This window comes from Chrysemys picta, chromosome 3 (genome assembly GCF_011386835.1).
Source record: "Chrysemys picta bellii isolate R12L10 chromosome 3, ASM1138683v2, whole genome shotgun sequence".
NCBI classification, from domain to species: Eukaryota; Metazoa; Chordata; order Testudines; family Emydidae; genus Chrysemys; species Chrysemys picta.
In genome coordinates this window covers 156,959,384-156,978,096 of record NC_088793.1, presented here as the reverse complement: position 1 = coordinate 156,978,096, position 18,713 = coordinate 156,959,384, and positions in this window count along the sequence as shown.

Genomic DNA, 18,713 nt, shown 5'->3' with positions numbered 1-18,713 from the left:
CTGTCAAGTCTTAGGGTATGTCTACACTACGGGATTAATCCGAATTTATATAATTCGAATTTTGGAAACAGATTGTATAAAGTCGAATGTGTGCGGCCACACTAAGCACTTTAATTTGGCGGTGTGCGTCCATGTACCGGGGCTAGCGTCGATTTCCGGAGCGTTGCACTGTGGGTAGCTATCCCATAGTTCCCGCAGTCTCCTCCTCTCATTGGAATTCTGGGTTGAGATCCCAATGCCTGATGGGGCCAAAAACATTGTCGCGGGTGGTTCTGGGTACCTCCTCCCCCCTCTCCAGGGACGCAACGGCAGACAACTGTTTCGCGCCTTTTTCCTGGGTGAACAGACGCCATACCACGGCAAGCGTGGAGCCCGCTCAGCTCAAGACAGTAGTCATGAACATTATAAACACCTCGCGCGTTATCGTGCAGTTTATGCTGAACCAGAACCTGCAAAACCAGGCGGCGAGGAATAGGCTACGGCAGCGCGGCAGCGAGAGTGATGAGGACATGGACATGGAATTCTATCAAACCGCGGGCCCCGGTGCTTTGGAGATCATGCTGTTAATGGGGCAGGTTATAGCTGTGGAACACCGATTCTGGGCCCGGGAAACAAGCACAGACCCGTGGGACCGCATAGTGTTGCAGGGGTGGGACAATTACTAGTGGCATGCGTAAGGGCACTTTCATGGAACTTTGTGACTTGCTTTCCCCTGCCTTGAAGTGCCAGAATACCAAGATGAGAGCAGCCCTCACAGTTGAGAAGCGAGTGGCGATAGACCTGTGGAAGCTTGCAATGCCAGACAGCTACCGGTTAGTCGGGAATCAATTTGGAGTGGGCAAATCTACTGTGGGGACTGCTGTGATGCAAGTAGCCAAAGCAATCACTGAGCTGCTGCTACGAAAGGTAGTGACTCTGGGAAATGTGCAGGTCATAGTGGATGGCTTTGCTGCAATGGGATTCCCTAACTGTGGTGGGGCGATAGATGGAACCCATATCCCTATCTTGGCGCCGGAGCACCAGGGTACCCAGTACATAAACCGCAAGGGGTACTTTTCAATGGTGCTGCAAGCACTTGTGGATCACAAGGGACGTTTCACCAACATCAACGTGGGATGGCCGGGAAGGATTCATGACGCTCGCATCTTCAGGAACACTAATCTGTTTAAACGGCTGCAGCAAGGGACTTACTTCCCAGACCAGAAAATAACCGTTGGGGATGTTGAAATGCCTATAGTTATCCTTGGGGACCCAGCCTACCCCTTAATGCCATGGCTCATGAAGCCATACACAGGCAGCCTGGACAGGAGTCAGGAGCTGTTCAACTACAGGCTGAGCAAGTGCAGAATGGTGGTAGAATGTGCATTTGGCCATTTAAAAGGTCGCTGGCGCTCGTTACTGACTCGGTCAGACCTCAGCCAAACCAATATCCCCATTGGTATTGCTGCTTGCTGTGTGCTCCACAATCTCTGTGAGAGTAAGGGGGAGTATGGTTCAGATCCAGCTCTAGTTTTAATGAAGTTATTGAAGGTTACCACTAATTTAAGGTTGAACCACAAAAGTGGGTTACATTTTCCCTTGGTGTTGAATGAACATTCCATGAATATCTGTAAGTTGTCAAGGGCGGGTTTGTGGGAGCCCATGGGATGTGCTCTTCAAACCCGATTATTTAAAGTTGCTCCAAAACCCAGAGAAGTCCCCTGGTGCTCACAGGACGAGCTAGGCTAAGGGGCTGTAGAGGTACGAGTAGCCTCTATGTGCTCAGAAGGGATTGGCAGTGGAGAGGAATGTGGGTTTTATGTTGGAGAGAAAAGCTGCAGTAGAGGGTACTTGGCGCAAAGTACTCAGTGTCCAAGGGCTGAGGACAAAATTCTCTTCTCTTCCCTGCCTTGCTGTTGTGTGTTCTGCTGTTATTCTACACATGAAATTTCCACCGGCCTTGGTGAGTCAGAAAGGAGCAACCTAACAAACTGGCTCCTCTTCTAGCCTCCTTTCCTCCAATCTGTCTTGGATAGAGGAGACAGGGCCACAGAGGAGGTGAGTGCTTGAGTCTTCACTATTGTAACTATTAAATCCTACTGAGTTGCTCCTGATAAACTCTGGGGCAAGCCAGTCCTGAGATTTTAAAACAAGAGGACCGTCAATGGGATTTAGACTCTTAAGTGCCTAAATCCCTTTTTAAGAGCCTAAATCACACTTTCAATCAGTTAGGGCTTGTGACACTATGTGCAGCAACACCAAAATACCTTAAGAAATCTGGGCCAAAGTTTCTTTCCTATGAGCTAATCTCTAATATCTGTGGGTTTTCTGCTGCTTTATAGTTTCTAGAAACACTTGCTTGATTTTTTTTTTTTTTTTTTTTGGCAAAGTTCCTCAGGAAAGATGCGCTTGTTTATGTGAAAATCATTATCTTCTGTAGCTGTTTTGGGCTGTGACACATGAGACAGCTCCTTGTAGATGTACATAAGTAAATACAGTAGGAAGAAGAGGATTCAGTTTTAGTGCTTGACGATCATAGATCTTGAACCTGCAGTCAGAGCTGTTGTGTCACTTTTTGCAGAGTGCTGGGGTCAAAGAGAGAGAAAGCATGAGATGGTACCAGGCATTATTACCAGTGAGAATTACAGGCCATGCTAAACAGGTATTAGAGCAGTGATACTCAGACCTCAGTGGTTCAGGAACCAGATTAGTGATTGGCATTACCTATAAGAGCCACAGTAGTGTGAATACATTGTTTCATTTACTATAGTACTATATATTTATATTTAAACAGTATGATGGGGAAATATTTAGTTTATATTTTTCTCACAGCAAAATGGCTGACCAAGTATTATTATTTTATCACCTACAATTGGTTAATAAAATACTAAAAGCATCCTGATTGGTTAATAATTAAATCACACACTGTTTTAATATCATGTGCTGCAAAGAGCCGCAGGAGACGTAGTAAAAAGCCACTTGTGGCTCCCCAGCCCCAGTCTGAGTATCACTTTATTAGAGTGTATATTGCACCACGTACATGGAGGAGGGAAAAGAGAAACAACATGGAATGAGCACTAAAGCACTGGAATCAGACACCAGATAATTGTTAGGAACCCCGACCACAGGGCTGCCAGGAACATAATCAGTACACAGAAGGCAGAATTGGACAGGGGCGCTGGAACAATTTGTATAGTGGTGGTGCTGAGAGCCATTGAACCAAACTGTAAACGCTGTATATAATGGAAACCCCTTCAAGCCAGGGGGTGCGGCAGCACCCTCACCACCCCTGGTTCCAGCACCTATGCAATTGGATGTTCTGTCATGATTTACTCAGGGGCAAGTCTGGCTCCAGATCTGAATTCAGATCCAAACCTCCCCAAAGTCTGCGAGTGCTCGTGTACATCGAGAGGGGTTGGTCAGGCTCCTCTCCGATCGATCCTTCCAGTATTTCTGAGTCACCACACCTTATTCCCCGCCCTTAACACACTGCAATTGGAGGAAACAGACTGTGTGATAAGCTACTTAGGATAGCCTAGGCTAACAGGCGATCCCTGCTTCAGTGCACCACGAGTAGGAAAACGTCTCCACAGTCTCTGCTAGGATAACACAGGAGTGAGGGTGAAACTTCTATGTGAGGCCTCGATCCTGCAGAAGTATGGCCGGCAGGAAGGCTGCTGAGCCCAGAGATTTGTTACACTCAGTCAAGTCACATCAAGCGGAAGGGAGTGGGCACTGCAGGCTGATGGACTGGCCGGAACACTGTGCCCAGCATGTGGCAAGAGGGATCCCCTTTCCTTAGAATCTTCAGACCCCTGTCTGTGTTGATGACTGGCCCCGTTTTCAGCTTCCTCTACGTGCAGCTCCTCAGCAATGCCCCTGGCCAGGGGAAGAAGTAATTGCTGACCCTAGCTGCTGCTGAGCACATCTGAGGTGTGGAGAGACAAAGCCACGCGTGTGCCATTTCTCTGCAGCGACGCTGCTGCGCAGTGCAGAGCTGTGTGCAGCGCTGAGGGGTATGAGCCAGCCTCTGAGCCCACCCTGAGCTGAGACTGGGCAGCAAAGGGAATGAGGTGGGAAGGTGCGGGTGGGAAGAAGTAGGGTGTGGTCAGGGTACAGTGGCTTGTAATCCTGGACATGAAAATGGCCGCCATGTCCATCACTGCAAGATATTCCTGCTGCCACTCAAGTACTCCGTTCCCTCGCTGCAGGATACAAGTAACTCCCCGCTACCTTCCAGGCTGCTTTACTTGTGTGTGCAGAAATGCTGCTCTTCAGGGAAAAGGACAGCACCAGCTGCCCCAGACATAGAAATGCTCCCTGTGAAACAGCATCCCTCCCTGCCAGTTACTCAGTGCAGCATGACACATGTTGAGCACCACATCCTTGCCAGCACCTTCAGTCTGGAGTGCCAGGCCAGCTCCCCTCAACTAACATTCCCTCTACTGGATCATGAGTAATAAGGCCTTCTGCAGGACTGAGCCTGGAGAGGCTGCCAGGAAAATCCCCAGGTGTGATTTTTACGTGCTGAAAGGTCTATGCAAGAGCCTGCTGCTGGGAGAGTGTGTGTCTCACCAGCAAGATGAAACTCTGATTTATTCAAGCAACGATGTGCTTTTAGTAAATGGAAGGGTATGCTGGGAAACGCCTGGATGAAAGGCACAATCTCGCGCTGCATTACCGGTTGATTCTGCATGATAATGCGCTTTGATTTATTCTTGGCCAGTCCTAACTACGAATAAAACTGAACGTTCCTAAACATGCTGCTTAGGTGAAAGTTTCTAGCAAATAGGCAAATGGAAGGTTTATTTATTCATTCATTTGAAGAAGCATGAAAGGAAAAGTGGCCTTTATTTTAATAGAAGCTGGATAAAGCTGCAACCAAGGCATATTTAAGATTTAACTAGACATTTATGTCCAGACCACAAGTGCTGCTGTGTCCTATGGTTGGGCTGACAGAATAATGTGCAAAAAATATATTTTTTCTTGATAAAGAGCTCCTAAATGCGGAGGATAAATTATAATACTTGGGGCACTAGCCAGCTCTCAGGGAACTGGGAATGGACCACGGCTTTGATTACACTAGAGTTTACAGCAGCGCAGCTGTACCAATACTATAAGCTCTCTAGTGTAGCCGCTATATGCCAATTGGAGGGGGCTCTCCCATCGACTCAATGAATCCACCCCCAATGAGCGGCGACAGAAGTGGTACTGACAGAAGTGGTAGTGTAGACATAGAGGTGAAAGATGGCATAAGGTGTGTCTGAATCTGGCTCAGATTGGAAGGTTGACACCTCCAGGCTGATGTGAAAAGGGAGCGTGATCTCAGTCTGGATTCCAGTGGCCAGGTATCCATAGCTCACAACCATTACTGCCGTCGGCACCCTTTTTGTTGAAGAAAGGCCAAGGACTGAATGGGCTGTGCAGAGGCTGCTGTTAAATTAGAAACTATCCACCAGATGAGGATTAAGGCACCTTGGCAAGGCACGCTGGGGAATCCTGAGCTGCACTGCACACATTCTGCATTCCCCTTCTAGTGGGGAGAGAGTAGGCCAGTCTCCTTGGTCTTGTCCACACAAGGGATGTTTTGCAAAAACAATCCCTACGGTTGTGGGTCTCCAGGTGGCAGAAATAATGGGGGCTTTAGTGTAGACAAAGCTCCGGTTGCCATCAGAATTTTTTAGTTCAATGTTTTGACCTCTTCTGAGGCTGTTCTGCTCTTGGCAGAGACCACCAACAGGGGTACCAGCTGTGGGGACAGTGTGATTTTGGACTGTATTGGTTGAGACAACACTATCCAGGATGGATAGATATTTATTCCATGAAATAATACACCCGAACATGCAAGCATTTCCTTTAAATAACATCCTACATGACCTTAACATGCTGTAATTTAATAGAGGTGAATGGGATATAAAGGGGATGTAACGCAACATGGGTTTATCAAAGGTAGATCATAGCAGACCAACCTGATTTCCTGCTTTGAGAAAATAACTGATTTTTTTAGATAAGGTAAGTGCAATAAATCTAATATACTTGGACTTCAGTAAAGCATTTCATACAGTACTACCTGGGAAATTATTAGTTAAGTCAGAGAAGATGGGGATCAGTAAAGCATTGTAAGGTAGATAAAGAATTGGCTAAAGGGGAGAAGGCAACAGGTTGTGGTGAAAGGTGAATTATCAGACTGGAGGGAGGTTACTAGTGCAGCTCCTCAAAGATTGGTCTTGGGACCAATCTTATTCCAGATTTTTATTAATGACCTTGGCAGAAAAAGTAGGAGTGCGCTAAGGAAATTTGCTGATGATACAAGGTTGGGAGGCATCATCAGTACAGTGGAGGGTGGGATATTACACAGGAAGAACTTGATGACCTGGAAGACTGGAGTGACAGAAATGGGATGCAATTCAGTAGTACAAAGTGCAAGGTCATGCCCTTAGGGCCTAATAATAAGAATTTCTGCTACAAGCTGGGGCTCATCAGTTGGAAGTGACAGAGGAGCAGAGTGTCCAGGTTGATCACAGGATGACCATGAGCCACCAATGTGTTGCAGCTATGAAAAAGGCAAATGGGATCCTAGGATGTATTAGGTGAGGCATTTCCAGTAGAGACAGAGAAGTGTTAATGCCCATTATACAAGGCACTGGTGAGATCTCATTTAGAATACTGTGTATAGTTCTGGTCAGCCAGGTTCAAGACAGATGAATTTAAACTGGAACAGGTACAGAGAAGGTACTCGGATGATCAGGGGAATGGAGGACCTATCTTATAAGAGGAGATTGGAAGAGCTTGGCTTGTTTAGTCTAACAAAAAGAAGGCTGAGAGGGGAGATGATTGCTTGCTATAAATACATTAAAGGGGTAAATACCATGAAGAGCTAATTAAGCTAACTGTTGGCACAAGAACAAATGGGTATAATGAACTGGCCATGAACAAATTCAGGCTGGAAATTAGAAGAAGATTTCTAACTATCAGAGGAGTCAGGTTCTGGAACAGCCTCCCAATAGGAATTGTGGGGTCAAACAACTTAATTAGTTTTAAGAGACAGCTGGACACATTTATGAGTGTAATTGTATGATGGGGTTGCTTGTGATGGCAGGGCTCAATAGCCCTGGGACTCATTTCCAGTTTATGTCTTATGTTCCTAAAGCTCATGCTTCAAGGTTTCAGCCAGCCACCAGCACCCCCCTTGTATTCTGGGAGGATTTTTTGTATCTCCTTCCTCTGAAGCATCAAGGACGGCCACAGCTGGAGATAGGACATTGGGCAGGGTGGGCCAGGGCTCTGAGGTGGCACCAAGCATTCTCTTTCTCAGGTGCTTGGCTGGCTGGTTCTTGCTCACATGTTCAGGGTCTAACTGATTGACATATGTAGAGCTGGGAAGGAAATTTTCCCAGGTCAGATTGGCAGTAACCTTGGTTTTTTTTGGCCTGTCTCTGCAGCATATGGGTGCAGGTCACTTGCCAGGATTATTTGGGCATCTCTCACTTAATCATTTCACTGCATTGCACTGGTGCACCTCAGTCTCATCTGTCGTACATAATAGATGAGTCTCCTGTGGGCTGTAATACTTTGGTCTTATTTTGGTTGGGGGGTTCAATGTGCAGATGGCCTGTGATATACAAGAGATCAGCCTAGATGATCTAACAGTCCCTTCTGGCCTTAAGCTCTATGCCAAAGTCCTTTCAAAAACTTTTGTGGTTTCTCTCTCTCTTTTTTAATGGAAGTCTATTTGTGGTTCGTTGTATTTTCTCTCACAGACCCTACCCTGCCTTCATGGAAGGCTCTGAAGGTGTCCACAGCCCTTGGCATGAAGGAGAAGGGTGTTTGCTCTGCTGGAAAAGCTGTTTGCTCTCCTGGCTGGATTCCACTCAGAGACAGCAGTAATAACAGCATTTCCCATATGTTCAAGCAGCCATTGCAATACCAGCCACCTTTCCTTGTTCCAATCAACCAGACTGACAGACAGCTCTTCTCCCCACACCTTCTGCAAATGGCTGAGCAAGGAAAATAATTTCATCTGATCTGTCCTGCAAGACTGACAAATCAATGCCTTCATGCCACCAGGCAGCAGAAAAGAGCTGGTAGTTATATGTACATAGGTGCATTCTGCTGATGAGCCAGATAGAATGGAAAATGCCAGTCTGCCCCTTAATCAGGCAACTTAACCAGTGTTTGCTCCATGCTAAATAGAAATAAGTGCTCTTTAATGAACATTAATGCCCACTAAGTTTCTGGCTCAGAACAAATCTGGGAGAGAGCTTGTTCTTGGAGTTCCTCATACAGGACAAGCTACACCTCTGCACAGGGGACCAGTCAAAGCTTATGCCACATTTACACCCTATTTTGAGGACTTAATAGGTCTTGTGCTGGCCCTCTGTGCACAGGGGTGAATCTCACCCTCAGAGAAGAGACTGGTGCAAAGGCTCAGTTAGGGATGAGCAATTTCTTTGCTGATTTCTAGTCCTCAGCTGAATATTCTGAAATTTTCAAAATGTTTGCTTAATTTTAACCCAATTTTCACTTGAGAGGAGTCTGACCTCACCCCCGGCAACTGAGAACCCCCATGGGAAAGTACAGATAAACTTTGCAGCTTGTTGGGGGGTTGTTTTTTTGGCACCCCTCTGAACTTCGAGGTCCTAGCCAGATGTAAGTGCCAAAACACAACTGTGTCAGCTGAAGGATTGTCATTGATGTGTGTGTGCCATCCCCACAGAGCGACTGCACCATCCTGGGGTTGCAGGAACCCAGCAGGACTTTCCCTGCTATCACTGCCCTGGGCTGCTGTTGGTGGTGCTGTAACTGAGAGCAGGGAGACATCTGTATGCTGGTACCCAGGCAGTCAGGAGAAGGAGGATCCAGCCTGACTTGGAATGCAGAGGGCTGAGGAATGGGAGGAGGAGACAAGAGGTTGTAGGAGTCAGGAATGGGAGAACCAGGTTGAGGGGGACAGTAGCTGGAAGAGGAGTGAGAAGCAATGGCAGCCCGGATCCAGTAGGGGGCGGGGCAGGGGGCCTGACACAGGTCCAGACCCTATGGGTTTTGTCAACCAGGGCAGAAGACCATTTTTGCCCCTCCCATACCCCTACCCACCCAAAAGGCGCAAGCAAAAAACCAAAACCAAAAATGGGGATTTGACACCCTCAAATGCTAGCACCCAGAGTGCCTGCCCTGATGGTCCTCTCCTACAGCCAACTTGCAGGGGCAGTGAGGGGTTGCAGGGGGGACAGGATCAGAGGGAGGAGTAGAGAAGGGTCTGGCCGGGGGTGTATAGGCAGGGATATGGGAGCATAGTAGGAGGGTGGCAAGAGCCAGGCCCAGGGGATGGGTAAGCTAGGGGGGTAGGGGGAAGGTGACAGGAGCCAAGAGCGGGGATTAGATGCAGAAGGGGAGTTTGCATGAACGTTTTTTGTTAGCACAATTTAGGGTAAGAAGATAATGAAAAATCCAAGGCCAGATTCTATGCTACACCCAGATAGGTGTGCAAGAGTTTTTTCCTGAGGGGAGAAAATGAGTATGTGATCATGTAATTAAAGACTGTATCATAATGCAGCTGCCAAAGGGGCCAAATTAAAGTTGCACAAGCAACAACCTTAATTCTGGCATTTCATCACTTTGGAGTGTTTGACTTTTCAAGCATAATAATGTTCTTTTAACATAGGGCTTTTAAAATGTAATTGACTATGTGGAGATGAAAGGGACTAATACCATTCCTTACACAGTACGCATCAGTGGACTCTAGAATCCTGCATATAGGGAATCAGGACACTTTACAACAGTGGCAGCTGGTGCCTAAAAAAAGTGGGGGGTGTGGGGTTCACAATTAGAGAACATCAACCAAACACATTGTCTCGGATTCCCTCCTTCTCCCACTAATAATTTCCAATCCCCCAAATAAAACCACTCAGCCAATGAAACAATTTGGGGCTCTTCCCCCTTACACAATAAGTAACTTTTGCTCCCTGGATATGCTCCTCTGCTAACTCCCACCATGGCTACCTTGCTCCTCCTGAAACTGAGCAAGCAGCTCGACTCCCTGTCTTTTGCCCCTCAGCAGGCCTCCCTGTTCCCTCTTTCACCCTCCTTGTGAGATCACAGACTCAAGCTAGGGTAAACCAGACAGGTGTGTATTCTGGACCAGACATCTGAGGGATGTCCAGACGGGCCTTTAAAATGTGTTAACTCCTTCCAGTTAACTGGCAATCAAGTAACTTGAGGCAAAACACTCTAGCATGGGCAATCCATATGGCCTTTTCTTCACTAGGAGGAAAGATGCATTTAACACGTTTTAAGCTAGCCCATGTTGAAGTCCAAGGCAGTGCAGTTGTTATCTGTGTTAGCTGGCCAAGGCAAACCCTAGGGGAGAGGGGCACACAGCCAGTGAGAGTATCTTCACAATCGATTGTGAGTGGCATCTTCTTTTGGCAACACACACGGAAGGAGCTTATTTTAAGGGTGGAATTTGCAAGAGCTATCACCAGGTTTGTTTTCCACTCAGATCCCTGATTACAAGGGAAGGCGATGTCTTTGCTGAAAAAGCGTTGGTTGAAAATGGCCACAAAAAATAATCTTTCAAAGCATGTGAAAGTTAACCAGGTCTGTTTCTGTGGGATGGCATGTGAAGTCTTTATCAGGACTCTAGTCCCTCTGGGGAAGGTACCAATTTCTATAGGACAGAACCAGCTCCATCAGGAACACAGCTGGCTGAGAGTTAAACATAAGATCTGATGCTTTGGGTTACCAATGTCTCAGAGCCTGTGGTGGGAGGGAAATATTTGCCCCTGAGCTGGGAGAAGGGAGAGCTGAAAAAGAGTCTCTCTGAGCTGCACAGTGCTCCCAAAATTCTGCATTCAGGGCAGGGTTTGGATGGTGTGAAGTAAACAAGGGCTGGGTCCACATATTCTAATCCAGTGGTCCTCAAATTGTGACGCACGCTCCCCTCCCCCAGGAGGGCATAGATGGAGGAACACCTCGGGGGGCGTGGTGGGGTCTGGGCCAGCCCGCATTGGGGGGCAGGGAGAGAGCACCACCCAGCCCCACTCTGCCCCGAGCTCCGCTCCAGCCCCAGCCCCTTCTCCCCACTCTCAGCCCTCGCTCCTGGCCGCAGCTCCTGTCCTGGTCTGGGGGGAGTGGACACATTCCAATATTGGTAAGGGGGAGGGGGCGCGAGAGGAAAAGTTTGGGCACCACTGTTCTAATCTATTCAGTTTCTATCTGTGGTATGACAGATAAAAAGAAATATTGATGTCTGCCTCATTTACTGAGCCTCGTCCAACCAGGCACTGATTGAGGCAGGGATCATGTGGGAAAACCAGGATGTGTTGATGATCACATGGGCCATCCTGCACCCCGACATACTTCATCCCAGGAGATGATGCAACAATGCTGTGGTGTCAGTGGCTCATGCCCAGCTACAGCCTGGCAGCCCCCTAACATTCTGGCCTCAGAGAGCAGCAGAGGCAGGCGAGCCTGGGGAAAACCAGTGTTAGTTCATTCAAGAACTGCCTGGGGGTCTGCAGGGACAGGTATGGGAGAAAGAAGAGTGGGCCCAGGAAGGCAAAAGTAACAAATAGGAAGAATAAAGTTAGATGCCACAAAGAATTGTACAGAGGCAGAGGGACCACAAGGGATAATTCTCAGGAGGAGGAATGACAACATGGGACTGTGTGCCAGATGAGAAAGAGAAGGAGGAGGAGGAGGGACCGCCAGGACCATGCACCAGAGGAGCATGAGAAGGAACTGTGTGGGGCTACACAACAGAGAAGGAGGGACCCCGATGGACCATGCACTGGAAGAGGGACTGCAGGGATTGTAGGCTGGAGGAGGAGAGACCACAAGGGATCACATGCAGGAGGAAGAGGAACTGCAAAGGATCATGCACTGGAAGCAGAGAAGAAGGGAGTACAAGGGACGAGATGGAATGTATGTGCCTTGAGGAATGAGTGGTTGAGGAGAGAGAAGGCTGCACCCACCAGCAGAGTTGCTGGGAGGAGCCTCCCTGGGGACTGGTGAATTTTTGCTCCCTTATTTCTATGCACCCTGAGCCACTCAGGTGCCATGGGGTAAGGCAGGGCAGAGCCTTGTGATTGTTCCCTGTCGTGGGCATCCCAGGGCAGGTTTGGGGGGTGGTTTTAATAAAGTTCCCTTGTATGTGTTGAGGGCTGTCTCCTGTGCCTCACTCCCCAGCCCTGGGAAGTACCTTGGTGTGACGGCTGGGCTTCCCTGCCATTTCATTGCTGAAAAAAAAAAAAAACACCACTCAAGTCTCCCCCCACAGTCATGGCTCCCTGGCTGACCATCTGGATGGGGTTTGATTGAGGTGTCTGGCACTTTTAGGTGAAATTAATTTCACACACAAAAAGACAGAGGCTGTGTGCAGGCTGGAGAGCAAAGTCCACCCCTATGCCCAGACCTGCAGCACAGCCTCCAGCAGCTGTGGACTGGAGTAGTGTCCCCAGCACCTCCAGACAGCTTGTCTGTGGTACTAGAGCATGGATCCCTACCCGTGTTCAGATGCCTTCCTAGGCATCCACCTGCCACCCCCACGCTGTGGAACATGATTGGGTGGGAGGGCCTTTCCAAGAACTCTAGCTACAGGGGTGAATTTCAGCCAATATGCCCAGCAGGTCCTGTATTTATTATATTATACACACAACTGTCTCCCCCCTCTCCTGCAACCTATGTTAAAAAGAACATTAGGGTTAAGCTGATCACTCAAAAGTTAGGAAACAGATGTTAAGGTTGCCTGTGAAACCCCAGTTTGCTCCTGTGTGTGTGTGCACATTATAAGACAGTCTTTAATTACATGATTACATACTACTTTTCCACAGGACCCCTGCCTCATTCAGTGCACAGGTCAGGAAGGGCCACTGAGAATGGGTTCGGGCCCTGGTGAAATTTTTTTTTCGGGCCCCCCAGCAAGGGCGGACCGGCTAAACAGGGCTGACGAGATGGGGGGAAGCCAGGCCCTGGGCCCCCTTCCGGACTGGCGGGCCCCGGTAATTTGTACCGGCTTCCCCCCCCCTCTCGTTGGCCCTGAGGACAGATGGTGCTCACTGAATGAGCACCTATTTAATATTTTGTTTAATCCCCAGGCCTTATTTACCATACACTATTCAAACCTATCTCTGAAGACAGGATTGTTAATTTCCTCGTGAGCTTTTCTATGGTGCTTCTCCCTAAAATATCTGAGTGCTTCACAAACATAAATGAATTTATCTTCACAACACCTGAATGAGGGGCGAGGATGATATCATCCTCATTTTACAGGTGAGGAACTGAGGCACAGAGTCTCAGTGGTCAAAGCATCCACTAATTCTGGGTTACCAATCTGAGACATCTAGGACATGACTCTCCCCCCGGCCCCAGAATCCTTAGCATTACAGAGAACTTTATATGTTCAAAGCACAGCTCCCATTGACATGAGGTGCCACTGTGAGTGCTCAACACATCTGCAATCAGACCACAGGGTATTCAGTTGAACACTCAGAAAATGAGGAACCCACAATTAGTGACCACCCCTGAAAGTGTGGGGTGAGTGACTTCTCTGGCATTACACAGGAACTTTTTGGTATAGGGAGGGGTACAGTCTAATTCTCCAGGGTGGCATTCAACTGCTTTAACCCTGAGACCATCCTTTCTCTTCCTGCAGTCCCCTGCCTGATTTACTACTCACCTTCCAACATTTGCAATAAATGAGCCAAGGGTCCTACAGACAACAGCCTCCTTCACTAAATACCCCTGATTCACCCCTGGAGCAGGTCCATCCTGGGTACTGAATGAGGCATGGGTCTGTGGAAAAATAGTATGCAATCGTGTAATTAAAGACTGCATTATAATGCATACGCACAAGGGGCAGAGGTGAAAGTAAGCCGGTACGGTACAGTACGGTGTACCGGCAAGAGCCGGTATGCCGTACCGGACCGGCTTCCCCAGGCCCGCAATTTAAAGGGCCTGGGACTCCCGGCAGCGGCCAGAGCCCCGCTGCTGGAGCCCCCGGGTAGTGGAGGCGACTGGAGCCCCGGGGTAGTGGTGGCAGCTGGGAGCCCCTGGGGCTCCTTTGGCGATTTAAAGGGCCCGGGACTGCGCTGCGATAGTGGTGGCCAGAGCCCCGGACCCTTTAAATTGCCTCCCGAGCTCCGGCAGCCTGGGGCTCTGGCGGTGATTTAAAGGCCCAGGGCTCCCGACCGCCGCTACCGCACCGGAGCCCCAGGGCCTTTAAATTGATGCCAGAGCCCTGCTGCCGGAGCCCCGGGGTGGTGGCGGCAGCTGGGAGTCCCGGGGCTCCGGCGTTGATGTAAAGGGCTCGGGGCTCCTGGCAGTGGCTGGAGCCCCAGGTCCTTTAAATCACCCCCAAGTCCCGGGGCTCCCAGCTGCCTCCGCAGCTAGTAGCTCTGGCAGTAATTTAAAGGGCCTGGGGCTCCCAGCCACCACTACCGCAGCCAGAGCCCCAGGCCCTTTCTTGATTTAAAGGGCCCTGGGATTTAAAGGCTCCGCCTCTTTTGGTTGAGGCCCCTCCCCTTCTGGTTGAGGCCCTGCCCCCTGGCTCAGGACTCTGGCGTACTGGTAAGTCCTTTAAGTTACTTTCACCCCTGACTAGGGGCTGAATTAAGGTTGCACAGGCAACCTTAATTCTGGCATTTTAAAAATGTTATGTGATGGACTTTGAACCTTAACATACTTTTAAACAGAGTATTTTGTGTGTGTGCACGCGCATGAGAGAGAGAGTGTGTCAAACAAAGACTTCAGAAAGAGGCTGCCCCCCCTGGCCTGAATTTATGCTTCTGCAGCTTCATTCTGGCTCAGTTACTGGCAAGCACAAATCAATACACAACAAGAAAACAAAACAGTCATTGACAGATAATAATTTGGCAAAGATAAAAAACAACCCACCATCATCATCACAGAAGCATTACCTACTGATTTTTAATATGTGGTCTTTGGGGGCATCACACCGAGAGAAACACCAAAAATAATATTGTTCTGAATGGGCTTATCTTTGAAGAGCCAAAGGGCTTGATCTTTTGCTCACAAAGATGCAATTTCATGTTAGGAAAGCACAACAATTGGTACTTTCTAAGACAGTAATAGGGATGTATTTTCCAGGCAGTACTGGGGCTTTGTAGCAGTATAACTACTACTGACTTTAATGGGAATGGCGCACCACTTGAGAAAATGTATCCCAACTGAATAACATTCCTTAGTTCCCTTCGGCCTGGGTGCTAGTGCTAGAGGAAGTAAGTTTCTGCAGAGGAAGCTCAGACATCCCTCTGTGCGTGTGTTCTCTTTACAGTGCTTTGTTGTCCTGCATATCAAACGTTATGAAAACTTCCTGTCTTCTGATGTGTTACTATGTCAGGCCCAGGTGTAATCCCTGCTCAAGATGCATGTGTGAACAAAATTCTTCATTCCAGATTTCCTCCCTTCTCCACACAATTTATGTACTTCCCACTAAGGTAGTGAGCAGTCACCTGCTAGGGAATGGGTGTGTCAAGTAGACAGAAGGGAAGTAGTGCAAAGATTAGTAGCCTTCTGCCTTTCACAAAGACATTATAACATGGTGGTACAAAACGGCACCATGTCTAGTCTGAGCACAGTTTTCTGCTCCCAGAGCTTTAATCCCATCTCCTGCTTAGTCTAATTCCTTAACCTATCTCCATTTTTTAACATGGGGATAATGAATGATGCTTAGCGTAAGTACTTCGCTTACAGCAGGGGTCTCAAACTCAAATGACCATGAGGACTAGTACATTGGCCCGAGGGCCGCATTACTGACACCTCCCCCACCCCGCCACCCTCGGCCCCGCCCCCACTCCACCCCTTCCATGAGGCCCCGCCCCTGCCCCGCCCCTGCCCCCATTCCAACCCCTTCCCCGAAATCCCCACCCCAACTCGGCCCCCTCCCTGAACCCAGGGGGAGTAGGAGGGGTGTGGGGTGTGGTGGGGGGCTCAGGGCAGGGAGTTGGAGTTTGGGGTGCAGGAGGGGTGAGGGGTACAGCAAGGGGTGAGGGTGCATGGTGCAGCAGGGGGATCAGGGCAGTGGGTTGGGATGCAAGAGGAGCGTGGGGTGCGGTAGGGGGCTCAGGGCAGGGGTTGGGATGCAAGATGGGTGCAGGGTGCAGAGGGGGATCAGGGCAGTGGGTTGGGGTGCAAGAGGGGTGCAGGGTACAGCAGGGGGTCAGGGCGCAGGAGGGGTGCGGCAGGGGCTCAGGGCAGTGGGTTGGGATGCAAGAAGGGTGAGGGGTGAGGCAGGGGGTCGGGGTGCAGGAGGGGTGCAGGGTGTGGCAGGGGGCTCAGGGCAGGGGGTTTGGCTGCAGGAGGGGTTCGAGGAGCAGGGTCTGGCCCGGCGCATACCGGGGGCAGGGCAGGCTCCCTGCCTGCCTGTCTGCCCTGCCCCCACAAGAGGCTGGAACGTGGGGAAGCGGGGGCGGAGGGGCTGTGTGTTTCTGTTGCTTGAGGCACCGCCCCCAGCAGTTCCCATTGGCCACGGATCCCCGTTCCCGGCCAATGGGAGCTGCTGGGGGCGCTGCCTCAAGCAACAGAAACACACAGCCCCTCCGCCCCCCCCTTCCCCACGTTCCAGCCTCTTCCCAGAGCTGCGCAGGGCAGGGCAGGGCAGGCAGGGAGCCTGCCTTGCTTCCGGTGCACGTCCGGCCGCTGCTCTGGTAAATACTGGGGGGGGGGGGGCTGCGAGGGGCTCGCGGGCCGCAGAAAATCACCTGGCTTACAAGGTAGCAGTGGTAGGACTTAGTTAATGCACGTAAAGCACTTTAAAGATGAAAAGAGGCAAGTATTGTTAGAAGACACACTCTAGCTACTGTGCATTTTGAATCTGTGACATTAATGTCATTGAAATCAGTGAGGGTGGAAGCTGCCTCAAGAGACAATTTGTTGTCAGGTTAGAAGGGATGTCCTCTCACGACCTGGCATAATTTAGGAGCATAATAAAAATGCCTCACCTATGTGGTCCACTCTCTGTGGAATGCCAAGTTTTCAAAGGCAAGGGTTGGTATAAGGGTTGGAGTATCATTCCAGCCCAGGGTACTTCCCATTGCTGGGCACAGGCTGAGTTCAGATTATTGTCTAAGCTTTTACCCTTAAAGTGCCTGAACAAAGAGGACTGGCTCATTCTGTGAGAGTGAATTCCACAAGTGAGACTCATAGAATATATCTGATTATGGAAGTGGATGACTCATGGAATAGTCCATGGCCTACAAAACTGTTTAATCCCATGCCCATCCCAAGTCAGTAGTGAGTGGAGGTCAGTCAGATCTGATGACTACTTGGTGGCCCACAGGAAAGCTGGTGCTGGTGGCTTCAATAGGTTTCAGTCAGACTGGTGCCCACCTCACAAATATCTCTCTAATCAGCCATCTGTGAGTGGATCCCTCACAGTCAGTGTGAGGAAGCTTACTCGGCCTTGGTCTACTAGCTCCATTAGCCTCTCTTGTTAACAACCTGGTGCTCCCTTGTGATCACCACACATTTAATTTAAGAAGAGGCTGAAATGCAAAAGCATGAACATGCGAAACAAGCAGTATAAACACAAACTAGCTGAAACAAAACTATGCTGTCTACAGACGCCAACAAGCGTGTGCTCTCACCGTGTATGGACAGTACGGGATATGTAAATAAAAGCCTGGATTGCCCGCCAGGAGTTAAAATATTGCTGGCTTCTCCCTGTGATTCACAACACTGACGTATGGAGAATCAAGGCTTTTGTAGAATTCAATACATTACCAAGGAGTTGTTAGCTGGTCTAGAAGAGCAAGGGCTGTGGTTTTCACATTGCCCGCAGGGAATTATTTAAGCTTGAAGTGATGGGCAAAACATTGGAAAGTTAAACCAAAAAAAGAGAAGTGATGCTCCAAGGAGCTGGCTGGATAACATGGCTCTGCTCTCTGCAGCGCTGGCTAAGAATTGAAATGTCACATGTACTCAAGCCCACAGTCAAACTGCTGCTTAATGGGGTGAAAGCAGAGAGTTGCCTCTAGAGCACAAGGGGGCCATTTTCAACAAGGTGAGTACAGGGCTGGGAGTACCAATTGGGGGGCCCTGGAAAAATGGGCGCCCCCACACCACAATCCATTTCACCCGCCCGGCACTCCTGCTTGGGAGCAGGTTTGGGGTGCAGGGGCTTGCCTCACTCCGCCCGCCTGCCTGGCACTTCTGCTGCAGGGGAAGCCCCTGCACCCCGACACTGCTCCCCACCTGGAGTGCCAGACGGGCCGGGGAAGACCCCATGCCCTGACTCCATTTCCCCTACAGGGGTGAGATGGGGAGGGGCCCCCACTTGCTCTGGCCCACAGCCTCACAAATCCCTGATCCACCTCTGCTCATGAGTTTATGGTTCAGATTTTTGAATTCTTAAGCTTAGCCATCCTGCCATTTAGGGAACACCATAGGAGCTTTACTGTAGCGGAACTGAAGAACTGTGCACATCCTATTATTTTTGGTAAACTATCTCCCCAACTCCAAACCTCAGCCTGCTTGTTTGTCTCATCCACCTGTCACATCTTTTCTTTTAAACTGCAACCTCTTTGTGACATGCTCTGCCATGTCTTATGATTGTGCAGCACCTAGCACAATGAGGCCTGACTTAGTTGGCCTCTAGGTGGTACCGCAACACAAATGTTCAACACCAATGAACTTTTCTTAGCTAATTTCTAAGCAGAGCGATGCAGAGTGAAGATTGTGTGTGCGAAGCAGCACCCTAACTGTGCATTTATTTATTC